Source organism: Manis javanica, chromosome 8 (assembly GCF_040802235.1).
Source record: "Manis javanica isolate MJ-LG chromosome 8, MJ_LKY, whole genome shotgun sequence".
In the NCBI taxonomy this organism is placed as follows: domain Eukaryota; kingdom Metazoa; phylum Chordata; class Mammalia; order Pholidota; family Manidae; genus Manis; species Manis javanica.
In genome coordinates, this window is record NC_133163.1 from 95389837 (window position 1) to 95405748 (window position 15912).

The 15912-nt window shown below is 39.5% G+C and overlaps 1 long non-coding RNA gene and 1 pseudogene across 1 annotated transcript in view; one reads left to right on the forward strand and one right to left on the reverse strand.

Annotated features, from left to right (window-relative positions):
* The window catches only part of LOC108400242 (large ribosomal subunit protein uL3m pseudogene), a 15191-nt pseudogene extending 825 nt beyond the window's left edge, over positions 1-14366 (reverse strand).
* The window catches only part of LOC118973112 (uncharacterized), an 89108-nt gene that overhangs the window by 56125 nt on the left and 17071 nt on the right, over positions 1-15912 (forward strand). The window contains exon 5 of the long non-coding RNA XR_012120684.1: positions 15295-15433. This is a non-coding gene — a long non-coding RNA (uncharacterized lncRNA). The remainder of the gene's footprint in view (positions 1-15294; positions 15434-15912) is intronic.

The following is a 15912-nucleotide window of genomic DNA, read 5'->3' on the forward strand; positions in this document are numbered from 1 at the left end:
GTGCTCAATGCCATGTTCCGTTTGTCTCCAAGGTATTTACAATATGGACTAAACCCAAGCACACAAAGTCTAGTACAGGTATCTGTTTTAGCCTTTGGTTCTGTTTAACATCAAGAAATTAAGAAGTTCTGAGTATTTTCTGATTTAGATATAAATTTAAATGGCAAAATGGAATGGCAGTGAGATCCCTCTCAGCCTTCTCCATGAAAACCTTCGATGCCCTGGGTGGGCTTTAGAGGTTTCCAAAGGCCTTAAACTTACATGCAAAATTTTGTGAATGTATGTATTTTTTTGAGTAATTTCTTAGCTTTCATCATATTCTCGAATGGGGTTAAGACTCAGCTAAAATATAAAGGAACAACACAGTCAGAAGAACTCATAGATCAAGCCCTTAGCTTCTACTTGAATTGTAGTGCAAACTCCTATTTATCTAGTGTTTGTGTAGACAGTAGCCTACATGGATTCCCAAATTACAAGTTACAAAAAGTACAATGAAAAGTCACATCACATGAAACATCATTTCCCTATGAAGATTCAGTTGGCACTTTAGAACCTTGCATTCCTCAGGTGCAAGAGTACCCACTGCTTTTGAATTCAAGGGCAGGCCCTCACTTTTGAATGCTCACCATGTTCCTGCAGAACTGCATCAGAGATTTGATGGTTCTCAAAATCAAAAAAGGAAGACTATTGCCCCAAAAATTCACTAACCATGACACTCAGCTCATTATCAGCTGAAGAGAAAGCACCTAACAAAGGTTGCTTTTCTAACCCCAAAAACCTTAATCCACCCAGCAGGAAGTAGGTTATTATTATTTTTTAAACTTCAGCTTGTTATGCTGCCTGAAATTCTAATGAGAGATACAAATGAATAAAACAAATATTTCAGGAGTCCAGTTACTTTTTCTTTAGTATAAATTCTTCAAATAAGATTCCATTTAAGGAAAGGGGATGGATGTTTTCAAGAAAAGTTGAGGGAAGAGCATGGGTTGTTTTGGGTATTTACAGTAAGCTTTGTTGGGAAGGGCTGCGGTTCTGCATCTCAGTTTATTTGTATTGTTTTGTATCACTGGATACCTGGAGAGAGTCATGGGAGGATAACAAAAACTACATAGTGATTTTAAGGTATGCCCACAAATTTTGTATTAATCTTTCCACTAGAAGATAGAGCTTAATCTCTTTTCCCGCTGAGTGTGGGCTGCACTTAAAGAATAGCATATGGCCTATAATGAATAAAACATAACAAAAGTGACAGTGTGTGATTTAACAAGACCGGGTCATAAAAGGTGTTGCAGCTGCCTTCTTGTTCTCATTCTTGGATCACTCACTTACACTGGGGGAAGTCAGAGTTAACATGTCATGAGGAACTCAAGCAGCCCTATGGAAATGCCCCTGTGATAAGCCATTATATGGCTTTATTATATGACTTAATGGTGAAGCCAGGATTCAAACACAAGCAGTTTGATTCTGAAACAGCACCTTCTTTGTAGTGATGTTGTAAATATTAAATGAGCCAATGATTTAGATATAAATTTAAATGGCAAAATGGAATGGCAGTGAGATCCCTCTCAGCCTTCTCCATGAAAACCTTCGATGCCCTGGGTGGGCTTTAGAGGTTTCCAAAGGCCTTAAACTTACATGCAAAATTTTGTTGCAAAAAACAACAGCCACGTGAGTGAGCTGTATTGGAAGTGGATCCTCCAGCCCCAGTTAAGGGTTCAGATGACTGCAGCCTGGGAGATGTTGACTGAAACTCCATGAGAGATCCTGAGCAGAACCACCCAGCTAAGCCACTCCTAGATGACTCACAGAGACCATGAGATAATAATGTTTATTGTTTTAATATGGTAAGTTTGGGGATAATTTGTTACATAGGAATAGATAACTAATGTACTCTATATCAACCTTCCTCTCTACTAGAAAAGACACTTTTTTAAAATCACATGGGCTATTGTTTCTAGGCCTGCCCTTGGCATGATTTCTATCACTGAACTTTAAAATAGACTTCTGTGAATAGCTTTCAGATGTAACTACCATTTGCACAATCTTATGTCTATGTATTCAGAGTTTATAACAATAGACAAATGAACTTTTGAAATGTAATTCTACTTAAATTCTGGGTACTCCCTGCAATTCTGCTAGCTATTGCTCAGCATGCCATTCTTTTATAAGAGATTTCATACTTTTTTCCATGATGAAGAACTTTTCTGCATGGGCAAATGGAAAAAGTTGCCAACCCTTTACCCCATCTCTTGACCAGGTAAGCTATAATACACAGATTGCTCAGGGAATAACAGAGGTCCATCAGTTGAGTTGCAAGATACATACCTAGGGCCAGTTAAACTAGAATACAATATCCTATGTCAAAACCTGTTTTCTGGCCCAGATATCTCTTGGAATAAATGATAGTGCTAAAAATAATTCCACACCTAATATTAACTTAAGTCTTGTTTATGTGTCAGGCACTATGCAGGGGACCTGATTTACATTGGCTCATTTAATATTTACAACATCACTACAAAGAAGGTGCTGTTTCAGAATCAAACTGCTTGTGTTTGAATCCTGGCTTCACCATTAAGTCATATAATATCTAGTGAGCTATTAAACCTCCTTGTGCTTCAGTTTTCTTATCTATAAACTGGGGATGATAATAGTACTGACTTCATAGGGCTGTGGTAGTGATTAAATGAGATAATACATGTCAAGCAGGTCAAACTTGGTACACATACTCCGTAGCACATAGTAAGTGCTCAATCAATGCCAGCTATTATTATTTTTTAAGAAGATGCAGACATGGAGTGTCAGGGAGGTTAAGTAACCTGGCTAGGGTTGTGCAGCTAGCAAACAGAGCAGGAATTAAGCTCCAGCTCAGACTCTTAACCATTACTCTACAATTCCTTCTCAGTTTCTTGCACACAAAGATCTGCAAAAAAAAAAAAAAAAAAACACATCTAGACTCCTTGAGGTGTGCTAGGAGAGATCCCTGTTTCATGTAGCAATGATCTGCCAGCACCTTGAGACCTCAGCAGCATTGTGTGAAATCCCCCTTGGAGAAAAAGGAAAAGTTTTTAAAAACTGAAGTACGGGAAAGGTGCCACCTCTTTGACAGGTTCAGATGTGGCATATTCTCCATCCTGAGAATGCCTCTCTCTCCTGGAGTGTATGACTGTAAGAGGTTCCCATAAGGTATTTTGGAACTTTCAGAAATGGATAAAAGCTGTTGGATGTGTATGGGCAAGGGTTAGTGATGTGATACACAACTACGGTGAATGTAATTATTTCTTCTTTCTATGGGTTACTCTAGTAGCAGAATGGCTAGAGATTCAGTTTAACCCCTTTTCCAGGGGAAGAGAAGAAGGACCTCAAATAGATAAGAGAATTAACCAAGGACAGGCAAGTTGCTCTTTTGGACAGGGAAGTGGTAAAGGAGGCCCAAGCCCATGTATCCCATCAGGCACACCAACCCATGAGCAGAAACTTGCACCCAGTCAAGTTCATTATTTTCATACCTTTGTTTTTGTCTGCCCCTTAGTTTTTAAATTAAACTTTTCCATGAATTTCTCTAGCCACGTCTGGCTGAAATTAGAGGGAATGGGGGTCCCGGCTGGCATGGGGGTTTAAGGCATAAGCACACCAGCTCTTCAGTCTGCAGGTGGCTGGTACAGCCTGAAGACGTGAGTGGCAGGCTGACTGTGGAAGTGCTTTGGGACCTAGACGAGAGCGCTATGTGAGGACTTGGAGAACCTTGCTCAACTTCTAATTCTGCCACCCATTCACTGTGATCTGTAGCAGCATACTATTGCTGAGCTCACTTTCTTGTTTGTAAAAGGTGAAAATGATAGTTGTCCTGTCTATTTCACAGGGACACTGTAAGAATCTAGTGAAATTTTGTATGTAAAAGCATTCCCTTACCTACTTTACTAGAGAGAGCTGTTAAAGACCATGCCATCTGAACCAAAACGCAAAGCAAGGGTCGTGACAGATGCTGGTTGTCAAGAATCCTCCGCTTCTTTCTGTCCCTTAGAATTTCTAAATTCCAATCCTTGGTTTATTAATGACGTGTGTCGTTCATTTAGACCTCTAGATCACCACCACATACATTAATATAATGATTACTTCATTTCTATTCTAAGTTGTTTCTGTGTCCATATCAACTAATATCATACAGCAGGAGCCTGGTAAACGTATGGATTAATATATGAAAATGTTTTAGTCACAGAGTTCATCTGTAACTTTAAATTCTCCTCTAACAAACATTTGTTTCTTTAAGCTGGTGTGTGTATAAAGTCTTTCTAAGATATTCTTAGTGGTGAGATCTGTCTCATTAGGATTAGAGATGATTCATACACTAATAGTTCATATTATACTAGACTTATTTCAAAGAACATTATAACGTTTATTAATTAAGTCAGGACAGGGACACAACAGCAGACAGTGTCTCTTTCATGGTCTCTAACAACTGGTGGCTTTAAACAATGAAGACCATTGTGTAAGGACTACCTCCCTGGGTTATTATTGTAAGGATTAATTAGATTAAAATCTGCAACATGCTTGGAGATGTCCCCAGAATTCCTTTATAAGTAAAGATGGCATAATTTTTTTTGGAAAAAAGTATCTTTATGTTGGTCCTCCCAGAATCAAATGTAACAAGTTCACTTGCTATTTAACTCCCTGTATTCCCTGAAGCAAAAAACCCAAAGCTAAACCAATCTAAATTACCTTTAAGGTTTTAAAATGACTTCCTGGAACACACATGACTGAGCAGAATTTAGTATCCTAATCACAAAGATCTTGGTGTATGATTTACATGACACAATAATGCCTCATAATCACTAAGTCCCATGGTAATTAGATATAAATTACTGTAATTATTACAGCTCTTTTTTACCGACCAACAAAGTTTTACTCTCTTCTTTGTTATTTATATCTTAATAACTCACATTCCAATCACTTAAAGATAGGGTTTAAGGCAGCCTTCCCTTTAGGAGTTCTTATCTTCAAACATTGTAAATGTTAAAAGTTTATTCTGATACCAGGTATACTGCTTAACCCTCATTGTATGCACATAAACATGTACAGACACTAGGTAAAAATACAGTAGTTTGAAATCCAACTCTCCAACATCTGAGGTTCCTAGGGAACCTCAGTCTCCTGGTTTCCTCTGATCCTAACTCTGTTCCCAGTGACCTACCTAGGCCATGCTGTCTCCTCCCCTGAACCAGAAGGAGCCACTCTGAATATTTTGAGTGTTGGGCTTGAGGTAAAAGAGACTCTGGGCAGTCCCAGGTGAAGTCTGGGTAACAGAAGGATAAGAGGCCCATTGCAAATGAGGAACCTATCAGGCGGGTGATCAGCCATCCTAATTTGCTGGAGGTGGAGGGGATTCCCAGGACATGGAACTTTCAGTTTACTGGGATGTGTTTACCCTGCAGTGAAAATAGATTCAGGAACCCTGACACTGCTGGGCAGGGAGAGTAACTTATCTGTGATGACACCTTTCAGGGCTGTTGTTCACTGGGCTGGGTGTTCTCAGGCTACTCTCTAGACGGAACTCCTGTTACACTGAAGTGGAAGAGGTCAGAGGTGTCCAAGAAGGAGGACAGTCACACCCAGGTAGAGCCACCAAAGCCACATGACCCTTTCTCTCTTCCTCCTTTCTTCTTCAACAAATAGTATTTGAATACTTATCTTATGCTATGCTGGTCATTAAATCAGATGCTGGAGCTATAGAGTGAACAAGACAAAGTCTAGATGATAACCCCTCTCCCAGGAGTCCTGCATGAGCCCGACACATTCTAAATCTTTATCACTAATTTTTCCCTAGATTATGTGTGGACAGTTGATATCTATATGTATAGATAGTTTTTAAGTGAAAGTGCAAAATAATATAGTCTTAGTTGAGTTGTAGCTTAGTCTTCCTGAAATCATTCCCCAAGCCCCCATCTGGTGAAGTCCCCGGATAACCAGCTCTGTTCACTGTGTACTGACTTTTATATACTAGGGCAGGAAATGCACTTAATGTCACTCTAGCTACCTTTATTCTTTCTAGTTGTGCTTAGTTTTGCATTGTGACCCCCCACAGCTCAAGAGCCCCAAGCCCTGTCTTCATTTTATAAATAGTTCAGATATTTGCACTTGTTCCCACTGAAGCTCGTTGGTCAGTAGCCTTGACCACATGGCAGATTTATAGGTTCTCCTGACTAGCCCAAGGATCGGCAGACTTCTATAAAGGGTCAGATAATAAATAATTGCAGCTTTGCAGCAATATGTCTGTGTTAATCGTAGTTAGTCAACTCTGCTTTTGTGATGTGAAAGCAGCCATAGACCATAGGAGATGAATGAGGATGGCTGTGTTCCCATAAAACTTTATCTATTGACACTGACATATGAATTTCATATAATTTTCAAGTGCTACAAAATGTTAGTCTTTGATTTTTTTCAACCATTTAAAAATGTAAAAACCGTTCTTAGCTTACAGGCTGCATAAAAATGAGCACAGGCTGGATTTGGCTTGTGGGCTGTAGTTTGCTGATCCTGATCTAGACCCATCGCTAGTTAGATCTGTTAGGGATTTTAGTGCATATTTCCCTCCACTGCTTACTTACACGTTAGTGAGCCCCTTCTTCACACAGATGCTTGAGGATTCAGGCTCTCTACTTGGGTCCATCAATCCCTGCTTTCCAACGTGCTATTGAGGCAGCAACATTTAGATTGCCTGATTGTCCTAGAATAGGTGGGATATAGTTGGGGTTTCAGAACCCGATAGAGTACTTCGCTTATGGCTGCCCAAGCCTCTCATTGGCTCCTGTTAAAATACCTTGGACTTTTCAGAATGGAAATGTTTGTGTCTGCACCCAACCTCACATCATTAGATCAACCACTTAGAGCTGTAGCTACACTAAACGTGGATTGTTTGGAGCTCTGTCCATGTTGTAAATGCAGTTGCCTTATTTGGAATGCCTTTTTTCACCACTCCTTTACCTAATTTATTCTGGGTAAACTCTAGAGCTGCACTCTTCCATGGCACCCATTGTACCCCACATCTAGACGGGTCCATGTGTTACCTGAGTTCATGTCTCACTTTGTAATTTTATCTTCATTAGTGGCATTATTTGACTTAGGGAGGCTTCCCTTGTTATACTCTACACTCTCTGAGAGTGGGAGGGTGTCTGTCTTTGCTCACCATTGTACCTCCTGCATCTCACCTTGTGTCTGGCATATGGTAGGTGCTCAACAGCATTTGATGAATGGAGGAACCAGAGCCACAGTAGGCCTCAGCCTATTGGCTGGGGCATTGCTGTCTATGACAGCCCCTCCCCTTACTAGCAGAGAGAATGTAGATGATTTACCAGATGTTTGAGCTTCAGTTTCCTTCTCTGTAAATGGAGGTAATAACTATTGTCATTGGGTCATAGTGACTTAAAGGACATAATGTACCTAGCACATGGCTTGCCCCAGTCCCTGAGATTAATGTTAATCCCCTTCCCTGATTCTTGCCCTTAATGTCAACTCCATGGTTGACTGATGACTACTACCTACCACTTGCCCAGATTCCCCAAGTGCAAGACAGGACTCCACCTTCCTGATGAGAACAGCACTGTTTCCTCTGAGAAAACCAGAATTAGAAATAGGACTAGCATGCCCTGCCTACATCTGTTGCCCTCCCAGTTGCTGTCACTTGGGGCCTCTAGTTCCCTCCCCCTACTGGAATCAACAGGCTCCACCCATTATTTTTGCTTCTGAGCCAGTTCCTTATTACCTCACAAAACATTCTAATCTCCTGCGAATTTTATTTTGGCTTCTCCTTTGGAAACTTGTCAAAGGTTTTCTTAAGGCCTCAAGTTGGATAATATTAAGCAGTTCCCTTTTATCTACATGCTATTTACTTCCTGAAAAATTTAATGAATTAGGTTTTTCCCTTAAAGATACCATCTTCTCATCTTTCTCTGAAGTTAATTTGAAGTGTTTAGCTTGCCTATTTCACAAGGTTCCCTGCACAGATTTATAAATGATAATAAATATTACCATGTAATAAAAATTACAATATTTTGAGCCCAGTATGTGTCAAGCATGTGCTAGCACCTTACATACATTATTTCAATTTAATCCTTATAACAACTCTGCATAGTAGACACTATTATTCCCACTTTGTACATGGGATAAATGAAATTTTAAAAATAATTTGTTCAAAGTCACACAATTAGAAAATGATGTAGTCAAGATTCACATTCAGGTTTGCCCAGCCAAGTGCCCTCATCTTTCCACTCTGACATTTTCCTCCCTTCTTACACTTGGTGGTTGCTGATGGTGGTGGGTAGGGTATGTGTGTCACATCCTCATTTTTCTAACTTCTGGGTAAGCAGCTGTTATGACTGTTACAATTGTTATGACCGGTCACCCATTTTGGCAGATGGTCCCTCCGTGTTACATAGGAATCCATCAGAACTCATGTGAGTCCTGAACTATTACCTTTTCATGTAAACCACTCATCATCCATTCATCCATCCAACCAGTATTTCCTAGCAGGCTATTTGAGTTTGCTTAGGTGGCTATAACAAAATGCCACAGACTGGGTGACATATAAATAGCAGAAATTGATTTCTCACTATTCTGGAGGCTTAAAAGTCCAAGATTAAAGCAGCCTGGTTATGTCTAGTGAGGACCCTCTTCGTGGTTCATAGCCAGTGCCTTCTCACTGTGACCCCACTTAGTGTAAGGGGCTAGGGAGCTCAGTGGGGTCCCCTTTATGAAGGCACTAATCCCGCTCATGAGGGCTCCAACCCTTATGACCTACTCCCCACAGGGCCCACCTTCTGACACCGTCACACTGGGCAATAGGATTCCAGCATGGGGATTTTGGTGGGACACAAACATGAGCATAGGAGGTAGCAGAGGTCATATTACTGGATGCAGTGTTATGTGCTAAACATGCCTTAGGCCAAAGAAATGTCTCCTTAGTTTTTTAATTTTTTTTTTTTATCTAATGGGAATAAGTGGAAGAGGCATTTGGGGAGGAGCACAGAGACAGGTAAGATGGGGAGAAAGGAAGGGAAAGAGGACTTCCTATGAATTCACTGCCCAGCAGCCCATGGTCAGGAGGAGGCCACTGGGTATATAATGGGGAAGGTAGCGGAAGGTTAACGAGATTCATACACACCAAGATAGAATTGATGAGGTGATACCAGCAAAGTTTTGCTCTGGCATGAAATACTGCTTCTGTGGATGGGAACTTAGGGTTTTCAGTTCCCTTCCCAATAAGCTGATACTTTGTACTTTCCTTGTGCTCTGACATTCTCACTCTTTTCCAAGACAGCATAGATGATCTTTCCCTTTGCGTTTTGTGCTGTCTGTATAGGTAAGCTCTCCACTTAGCTTGATAGCTGAGCACCATTGCTACAGTGACTGATTTACTGTGCAGAAAGGATTTACTTCATTTTCCCTTAGGTTTTGCACATACGTGTGCATGTGTACACAGTATGTGTAGAATTTGCTTGTGAGAAGTGAGGGGATCTGGATTGTTATATATCAGTCATTAAAGTTGTGTTCAGACGGAGGGATCCTAGTGACCAGAAAAGTCCTCACAGTAGCATTTACCTTAGTGGGTTCACAAACTTGGTTTTGTTGGCACCCTGAGAATGCATTCATCTCCCATTAATTAACCTGGCTCACTGAAACTAATAAATACAAAGCAGAATACTGGGAAGACGTAAGAAAGTGTACATATGTTTTAGAGATCCACAGTGAGGTAAGTGGGGATGATGTGACTTGGGTCTAGCATTTGCTTTAAAATATTTTAGTTGTTAAAAGTGTAAGAAAGTGAGGCAGGTGTGGGAAAATTTTTGATAATGATTGAATCTAGTTAATGGCTATTTTATACTATTCACTATACATTATATATGTTATATATACATCCATTATACTATTTTCTCTATTTCTGTGTGTTTGAATTTTTTCTTAATATACAAATCTTAAAACATAAAGAAAATGACAATAATCTGCAGAAATAAAATAGGATGTTCAAGTTACCTTAATGAGGAATGCAACATAGAAAGCTAATTTGATTTAAGACTGCTGTGTACCCTTGGAGTCCTTGCAAGGGGAGTTAGCTATTGGTTCCAAGCTTAAGGGCTCCATGCTCTGGGGTCATTTCCACCAAGGAGATCCACCCCTTGTGGGGCCTGGCAGGGCCCCATCCCTTAGACTTGGTTGAAAAGACAATCACTTTACCTGAGCTGCTCTAAGCTAGACAGAAGTTCCATCTTCTGGCCTCTAGTCCAGTGTTCCTATAGGATTCTACCAGTGTCTAAACCCAGAGCATTACCTCACTACTCTGTTACTATAATTACTGTTATTTTTGTAACATGCTCATAGATACCACTGCCCTATTAACCATACAAAATGACTGAACCATCTATTTGTTTCCACATCTTTCTCCAAAAACAATTGATTTGATCTCTGTTTACTAAATTATAGCTCAGGAATAGTCCCACCTTTCTAAGAATACTCCCAGTCCATCTTTGAGTGCCTCCAAATGCTTCATTTACTTGTTTAGAGCTTCTTGCTTTACTCCAGCTGATAACTGATTCCCTCTTTTGCATTTAAATTTCGCTAAAATAACTCAAAAGTTTCTTACTGTTTTCATTTCAAATCTTGAGAGGCACCTCACAGTTCTTCCCTCCCCATCTCAGCCCTGTCTTAGATGGAGCTGTCCATTCTCCAGCACATAGTGTAGTTAAAGCCTCATCTTTAAGACTGCCAGGAACATGCCTGTCATCTGACAAAATCAGACTTATTGATTTACGGTGTGTGGGTGCCTGCAGACCTGTGAAGTACCATCCTTCAAAAGAGACCTCTAGCAACTGTATTCTTATGGAAATATTTAGATTAATTACAGAACAAACTTTCCTCATGTGTCTAGAATGAGTTGGTGCAAAAGAGATCATTTTTAGAGAATGAGCTAACTTCAAGAGAGCAGAATGAAGGTCCAGAGACTTCTGGGACTGAGCTCTCCCACATGACTCCTGTACTCTGGGACTGTGGTAGTTACCCAGGGCATCTGCAGCCAGGAGCTCCTGTTTCTTCTATTCCAGGATCTAGTCCCAGGGATTGTCTCAAAGATTTAGGCATCTGATGCTTATACCCATGGCTTCTACCATTGTATTCCTTGTCCCCATGTCTAGCACTTAAATACTGCTCCAGGCTGAGGGGGTTGGTACCTCTGTTGTTACTATAAATGACAGCAGGCTCTATTTCTCCTGCTTCCAGTGCTGGGTTTGTTTTAGGACCTCTCATTGTTGGGATACTTGAGAGACCCTGCTAACTCAACTTCTGGTTCAGCTTCCACTCCTGTTGGCACCCCCCCCCCCATTCTATCAGCTCTCTTAGGGCCTGAAACCTGAGAAGCATCAGGGTGCATGATTCCTGACCTTGTGTCCCACCTGCCTGCCCAACTCTGCCTTGTTTGCCCTGCATCCACTCCAGCAGTGACACAGATGGCTAAAGGGAAAGGCCGTAATGATACCACTGTGGTTTATAAGTCACTTTCAAAGGCATGCTTTAATTTTATCCGCTTTCAGATCTGTGAGATGGTTATTCCTATTTGAGGAGACAAGAAACTAGGGCACTGTGAGGTTATGTAATGTGTTGACAATCACAAAGTTAACTGACAGCAGGACCATGATGTGCACTGAGGTATTCTATCTCCTAGAGGGGTTCATCTTTACCCAAATCCAAGTTATTGCTAAGCTACTATATTTCTATAGTTAAAATACTATTTGTAGCAACCAAGTTGTGTTACCACAAAAGAGAATTCATAATTAGCATCAGGCTGAGATTGTTCACTTGCCAAATGTCATATTTTATTTTCATCCGTGTGCTGAATTTACTAATTTAACCTAGATATTCCTAATGTTTCATCATGAGGAGTCCAAAGGTAATAGCTACAGCTGATAAATCAAGAAAAAGAGATATAAATATATTACTTAGAGTTTCAATGGTTACCAACAGTAGAACTTGAAACAGAAACTTAATAAAACCTTGAGTAGTGGGTGTGGGAGTGATATGGCTGGTGAGGATGGATGGTGGGAGATATTTTGTTTCTCATTGTAGATATCCTCTGTACAGTCTGAATTTTAAATAATATGTGCAAGTATTCTATAAATTATGAATATAGTTTAGAAATAGTAAAGCAACATGAAATAGGATAAAAAGTATCCCCTTAATGAGTGATTGCTCAAATAGTCATATGTAATACTGTGCAGCCAATAGAAAAAATGAGGCACATCTATACAAACCTTAAGAAAAACAAGTTGCAGAATATGGTTAGGACAACAGCATTATTTCAAATTGTGTGTGTGTGTGTGGTGTGTGTCGCTATCTGCACAATGCAAACTGGGAGGATATTTATCAAAGTGTAGGGATTAAGTTAGGGAGTAGAGAAAGATTTTTATTATTAACTTTGTGTATTCCATACACATTCATATTCAATTCATGCTCCCTAAAAAAAAAACAGTATATAGCAATGTAGAAAGTTAATAATGTATGGAATATTTGACAGGTTCAAACTTAGTGATTTGGAGTGTTTCTCTTTCTTTTTTGCATGGAAGAGTCAAGCATGACTGTACTATGTTATGTACAATGGTCGGATCTTAAACTGACTTGTAGTGAAGAAATTAACTGGTTCTTTGCTTCTTAGTATTGTTACAAAAAGGAAGTTCGTGAACTGAATCACTCTACTGTCATGCCTCAATGTCACCACAGATCTGACCAGAAGTCTGATTCTTGTTTCTTTGTATTGTTAAATTTCCTTCCTCTACTTGGTTTTAAGCAAATGTCAACAAGAGTGTGTGGGATTTAAATCCAATGTGTAATGATTATAACAAGCTAGCTATCCTATACTTTGGAGTTCTGGACTTGGGGTCTTGACTAACCCTGATACTTGTTAGAGTCCTTTTGGTGATTCAGTTATTTTTGTATTTTATTTTTTGTGGAAAGAACATAAGATTTATCCTCTTAACACATTTTTGAGTGTTTGATATATTCATGTTTATTGTAGGTGCAAGGTTGTATAGCAGATTTTTAGAACTCAATCATCTTTTTTTAAAAAGTAAAAGAAGTTAAATTTATAAACACCTTAAGATGACTTTGGAAATATGTAGTAAAAAAGAATGAATCCCACAAATTACAAAGATGTTGCTAATATGCAATCCTACCATCCATCTAAATTTGGCATATCTGATTTACTAACTGATTTATCTAAGTGGCCATTTTTCTAACAACATTCAGTTGGAGGATGACTGTTTGACAAGGATAACAAGTGGCTAAGAAAGGAAAATATAACTGCTATTTTTCTTATTGTCCTGGCTCATCAAAGCTCACAGAATATATGAGGTTCTGCCACATCCAATAAGTTCATGCAAATATAATAGAGTGCTGGGTTGACACATGTTTTCATCATACAAATCTTCTGGTTATTCCATCAGGAAAATAATAAAGGGAGCAGTAGATTTTTACAGAAATCCTTATCTGCAGGAAGTTTAAAATAGCTGATCATTACTGAGCGATGTTTATGTCCATGTACAGAATCATTTACATAGATTATATTATGTAATATAATATTTTTTTGTGTGTCCACACTTTCAGCCCATATGCTTCCCATTTGTCCAGGCAACTTAGCTCCAGGCTTGACTGGCAACATCACTGGTTGAAATGGTTTCAGGTCTCCTGTGGGTTTTCACTGGATCATGAGTAGCAGGCTGGCCTGTAAATCCCCATCTTTTCATGACATCTTGGAAACCTTTATTTAGTGTTTGCTGTGATACCCACATACTGTCTGGGGTGGAAGTAAAAGCATAAAGATGAGTGTCTGGCTTAATTACAACATTGTCTATTACATGCAAGATTTTTGTTTTGGCAGCAATTCAAGTTCTCAGTAAAATTCCAGTATAAATGTGGATTTGTGGAAACATGATAAATTTCTCCTCCTACAGTTTGGGCTGTCATTTTCATTACGGTTTGTCTTTGGAGTATATTTTAGGATGTGACTGTCTTGTATCTAAAGTAATGTGACCATATGCTTTTGACTATCCTTGGTCCCTAAAGGCGTCAGGCCCTGCTTCAATGCAATAAGGCCATTGTAGAGCAACTGGTTCCCAAGAATGTATAAGCCACAGTTCATCTTCCAGAGGACACAGTTTACTTGCTAATTCAGTTTTATTTTCATCAGAGACCAACTGTTTAACAAATGATACATTTTCTTCAGAAAGATGCTCATCCCACCAAGTACCACTCTTGCCACAGGGATTTCTAGCCAAAAGCCTTATGTGTGTCCTGTTCCCCAAGCCCTGAATAGCACCCAGGCTGCCTGTGCGTCAGTACCAGGGCACCAGCAGTTTCCACTCAGCATGGATTGGAGGGGTTGGGGCCTGGAGGGCTCAGCCCAGGACACTCCCATACATGCAGCTGCTCTGCTTTCAGGGCTTCCCCATGTGGCCACCATGTGTCAGCCCTCCAGGAGCCCTCTACCAATTAGAACTTATTCCTCTTGTTTAACTGAAACTTCATGCCTGTTGATTAGTAACTCTCCATTTTCCCTTTTCCCCAGCCTTTGACAACCACCATTCAACTCTGATTCTATGAATTTGGCTATTTGAGGAACCTGATCTAAGTGGAATCATGCAATATTTATCCTTCTATGGCTAGCATATTCTACTTAGCTTAATGTCCTCAAGGTTTATCCATGTTGTTGCATATTACAGAATTTTCTTCTTTTTAAAGGCAAAATATAGTCCATTGTATATATGTGTGTGTGTGTGTGTGTACCATATTTTCTTTATCCATCTATCTAATGTTGGACATTTACACTGTTTCTACGATTTTGCTGTTGTGAATAGTGCGGCAGTGAACATGTAAGTGCTAATATCTTTGAGATTTTGATTTCATTCTCTTAAATACCTAGAAGTGGGATTGCTGGATCATACTGTAGTTCTGTTGTTGAGGAACCTCCACACTGTTTTCTATAGTAGTTGTGCCATTTTGCATTCCTACCAACAGTGTGCAAGAGTTCTAGCTCTCCACAATCTTGTTAACACTCATCTTTGGGGTGTTTCTACACAAACTGCTTATTCTTGCTACTATCTGTGTCAATATTCATATCCTTGTCCTTTTTTCCTTGAGGCCTATTGCTTGCAGTTAGATGAGGCCTTTTGGCTCAGTTCTTGCCAATAAAACATAAACTGACATGTACCACTTCCATTCCTGCCCCATAAAAGTACAAGTAATCCTCACTTTCTTTTCCAGTCTATCAAGGGAGTGGAGAAAACTCTGACTACAGGAAGGCACAGGCATTCAATGGAAGGAGCCTGGGTCCCTAAGTGACTGTGTGGAGCATAGCCCCCACAACTTGCTAACCTCCACAGGACTGTATGTTGAAGAAGAGGTAAAATTTTATTTTGTTGAGACTTGGAAATTTTAGATTGATCTGTTAAAACAGCTAGTATTATTTTCCTTACCTTATGTGCCTCTGCTACCATCATGTGCATTTACCCAGCCAATAGAGGACAATAATTACCACTGACTCCTTCAAGTCATTACTACATTTTGTTTGTTTCATTTTCAGTAAGTTAATTTTACTGCTAGTATTTTGGAATTTTGAAAGAAAACTTTCATTGGCTTATCAAAACTAAGCTCTATAGTGTCTACGTGTAAAACAAAAAATGTTGAATTATAAATTTGTATCTTATAAAGGGCTATTAGTTAGAGTTAGTGTAGAATAGAGATACTAGTGTGTTCTCTGTATTTAGTAGTTCATTCATTCATTCATTTGTACAATGTGTGCTAGATACTGGAAATCCAAAGAAAAAGGAAACAGATTTACTTCTTTTAACCATGGCATGTGCAATCACGTATTTACCTGGG